A 4,722-nucleotide genomic window follows, 5' to 3' on the forward strand; every position below is an offset into this window, starting at 1 on the left:
TTTATATAATTATATGATCGTACTAGATCAAGTTAAAGAAATTCATTAATTATAATCATACGATTGTACTAAATCAAGAGAATCTGAAAACATTTCTGTTACAAATTTCTGCCCATGTCTAATCAGTTTTGTAAATTAGATTTTTCTATTAATTGATAACACGTGCAGTTTTTCATGATCTAATTACATTGATGCTTACTTGAAGCTAGGTTGAGTTTGATCAGTCACCTAATTTTAATTTTTTTTTATCGGACTAATTTCACAATTTTGGTTGTAATATTATGAATTATTACGATTTTCTGTGTTGTTGGGTCTGTTGATGACATAAAGGTGATATAAGATTCTTTTGGAAGGTGGATGTATGTATTGATATATATTAATTAGAGTCCGTCTAGGGTTTTAATATTCATACGGAGTAATTCTTATTGTCGACTCTAATGTGAGTTTTATTACTTTTGTATCGTTTGCTGAGTTATAAAACTGGTTGGTTATTTGATAAAAAAAATATATAAATAATATTTACACATCTTATTTCCTCATTTTCCCGGTATTTTTTTTCTTGGCCGAAATATTTGACGCATGTCCTTCATCTTACCCACTCATTAACAGTGTCTATACCTTTTCTTTTTCTTTTTCGATAAATTTTACTACATTTTCACTAAAAACTTGCATAAGAGCGATAAGACAATTCGAGTAAGTAAAGAAGCCGGCCAGATCAATAAGAACAACAAGATATGAATCATATAAATCCATGTAAAGTCTATCTCTCGAACAGAAAACAAAAGAGTCATATGTGAAGTCAAAAACTTTTTGTTTCCACCAACAAGAGTACACATGCAGATGTTTTTTCTTTCATGACCTACAGGGCCACCAACGTTATTTTCTAATTAAACCTGATTAATCTGAACATTTTAAAGTACTATGTAGTACCCGACGCCTATATTTATATGAACCAATAATTTTGACATGATGCACAAGAGAGATACTATGTCGATTTCAGTGAGTAGCGATATGTCGAATTTTGGTTTGGTGTATTTGTTATGATTTTGTGTAGATGACAATAAGAGTTAGAATTGTAATACACGGTTTATGTTTGAAATTGAATTTAGTAGTAATGTCAAGAAAAGTCCAGGAATCCAGGATCAATGACCTACTCAATTTGATCTAAAAGTCATGAGATCGATCGACATGCTTGAATGAAAGATTGTAACTACATGCATGGGGTTGCAAAGGAAACATGGATTGAAACAGATCGATGCTACTTTACGAGTAATTGGACGCAATTATTGAACACTACACATGCTACCAAAATTTAAAAAATTCTAAATACTGTTTAAGTATTGAACACTATACAGGCCACTAAGATTTAGTTTTTAAGCGGCGGAAATTCTCAGTCGGCTAAGCAGACGATAAAATAGATGAGCTACCTAAACGACATATATAACATTCCGTCGCCTAAGAGCTCTCTTCTAGTAGTGACATAAGGTGTATAAATATCTAGATATCTATAAATTTTGTTTAGAAGATATCTAGAGATATCTAGCTAGGTTAGATATGAATATTGTATGATCTCTGAAAACTTATTCGGTATCTGGAATATAATGTGCGGGTGGGGTTTTGTTTAACATACTCAAATGTGCGATCTTAATTAGTTGACACAGAACTTAAAACGGTTCTTTTGGTATATATGTGAGTGCTTAATTAGTGAGCGAGTTTAATTAGGGTTTAATCATTCCTCTACTTTTGGCATCCTGTTCCATTTCAGAGTACGTGCCTCTCTCGCTGTTCTAGTACCCTGTACAAATTGAAACACAGCGAATTAGAAAAGGCAGCAAATGATCGAGAAAAGGCGGCAATTTGAAGTGGCCGGGACGTTCTTTTCTTTTAATCCAACTTTGCAGAACTCCCACTCAGACATGAACTTTACTTAAAGGTTAATTATTTGCATGCAAATCGAATCAAATATGTCTGGGGACGTAATCAAAAACCAACGTAAACAGAATGAAAAGGAGAAAAAGAGGATAGAAAGAAGATGAGAATCAAGGCCCCCCATTTGTTTCGTTTATGGCATGCATTGACATATGACTTGACATGACATGAAGGACTTGCTTAGCTAAAGGTTCATATATAAACTAGTGCTATTGTATGTTCAATTACTTGTCGCTTTTAGATTCAAAAATCCAAATTGTGGAAATCAATTTTGGCTAGGTCACCAGGTGTTGATAGTTGTACATAGAGTATGATCGAGGATGTTGATTTTGCCTTTGCTAACTATATCAATGTAGCAAGGTTCACAACACGTAGGGTAGTGAGTCATTTGTTCATATATTTGAGCATATTTCAGCATCATTAATTAGCTATAGCTCGGGTAGTAGGTGCCTCCAAACAATATGTCATATCACCTTTAATTCAAATTTTTGAGATTTGCTTTGTTGAATGAGTTTGTTGTATTATGAAAATAATATCTAAGTCATGGACGTAGGTAATGTATCGATTTCTTGTTTATTAGCTGTTTATTTTGTAACCAAATGAGGTCGGCGCAATATAACTAAAATTTTGACTCGTTTGTTCTTTATATCATTTTATTAAAATTTGGTTGATATGCAATCTAACTTGAACTTTGATATGATTTAACACATATTAGAACTAATATTTGGCTATAGCATGCATTATACAAGAGAAACAGGCACACAAAATCCATAATTAATTTCACAAACATTCTGTATCTTCTTCTATGTATAGTAACACTTGGTTTTTCTTTCTTTATAGAAGGAAGGTATATTATATGCAGGAAAAGCAAAAACAGTGTTCGACTCTCCAATCCTTTCATACATAAAGCGGTTGATACTCTCAACTAGAGACTGCCCCAAATGATATGTGTCAGGAACAAGGTCTATGACTCATTATGCAATGAGCGAGCTATATGATTCATGGAAGATAGGGCACAGAAGAAGGAACGTACTTGCTTAAATTTGTCATTTTGTGTGAAATGAAATTGAAGATTGAGCATTGTTAGTTCGGGTCACTCGTTTAAGAAATCAGCTTGTTAGTAAACTAATCCTCCAACAAGTACGTACTACTCGAAGTAGATAGAGGTAGAAAGGAGAAATGAACAAGACAAGATAACAAGCTTCGATCTGTCGGAGAGTTTCACCATGTACGTCTGTAAAAGAAATACACAAGTACAAGATTATCGCTTAAGTTTATGTCCCAAGTTCTTGTATTCAAAAGAATACCCTTTGTACACCCTCTTTCAACCTCATACTCTAACCCAAAAACTATTCACACTCTTGAATACATACAACTCATTCATGTCTAATGCATGCACTTAATGATGCCTCAATATTACATGCATACATGCATAAGTTGTCACTATGAATGCAATATGCATTCATTCCATGTAATATATTTACACCATGAAGAAATAGACATCAATCAAACCCATCAAATTTGGGTTAAGGCTAGTTAGTTCGATGCTACTTCAATCTGGTAAAATCCCACAGAGTTTAGGCTAGCTCCGACGTGACCAAGATGCTGACAAAGTAAACAAGACTAGTGTTACGTACGAAAGGCCAATTTGAGAAAAGCAGATCGAGGCTGGATTTGACCCAAAATCGTGCAACACTTCCGTGCATTCTGAATAAACCTAATCTGGCCCGGTAGCGACAACATTTTTACATGCTTGGTTATAAACCGAAATTAACAGACAAAGCAATATTTCAGCTGCATGCATGCAATCGACTAAAAGAGTGTCATGCAGACTGAAGCTAGAGGTGTGTGATGTGCCTGTTGTCTCAGGGATAAACAAGACAAGGATCGAGCTAGAGGTCTGAGTACCATGCATATTGGTAACTTCCAACATCTCTTTATTGATACAGAGCCCATGCCAAGTCGACCTTGTATTGAAGGTGGTACAGCTAGGAGATCGAAGTCATATACACCTCGATCAATTCCTCAAATCTTGCTACCGCGGCTTGATACACCAACCACCTTCCTGTATATACCAACTTGACTTGGAAAAAACATTTATGAGTCGATAATCTTTTAACTTGATAAATCAAATCACACTAGGCCTCGACTTGATAGAATAAACAAATTATGGGCTAGTTTGGTATAGATGTGACTTTAAAAAAAAAATCTGAATATGCTGTACTGCAAAAAAAATCAGCTATGAATTAAAATGATTTTGTGTTTGGCAAATATTAGTTCTAAAATTGCTGCAAAGTCAAAATATATTAATCTCTAGTGTTTTATGACAGTTACTTTTAAAAATAATCTTCAAGTTGTTTCTAAAAGCTGTTTCCAGTGACATGTAATTTTCAAAAGGAAAATGATTCTTAGCCTTAATAAGGCTTAAGATTTGTGGCCTTAATCTTAGGTGGTATGTTATGTTACCTAGACACATCACCAATTAAAAAGATTATGTCATGTCGTTCTTAAACAAAAAGATAATCTTATACTTTCAAATCCAATGACTCTAGATTATTTTGTCTTTTTATGAAGAGAAAAAAATTGATTTTTTCTTTCTTTTATATTTTAAAAATATATATTTCTAGCATTTCCTTTCTTTTTTCCTTTTCATCACTACTTTCATCATGCTCAGATTGAACACTAAAATATAGTGTGAAAATACATATTTATGAGTATATTTTATTTTATTTTTAAGAATATACTTGTTCGAAGACACGAATTCTTATAATATATATATATATATATATATAT

Source organism: Fragaria vesca, linkage group LG6, assembly GCF_000184155.1.
Source record: "Fragaria vesca subsp. vesca linkage group LG6, FraVesHawaii_1.0, whole genome shotgun sequence".
NCBI lineage: Eukaryota > Viridiplantae > Streptophyta > Magnoliopsida > Rosales > Rosaceae > Fragaria > Fragaria vesca.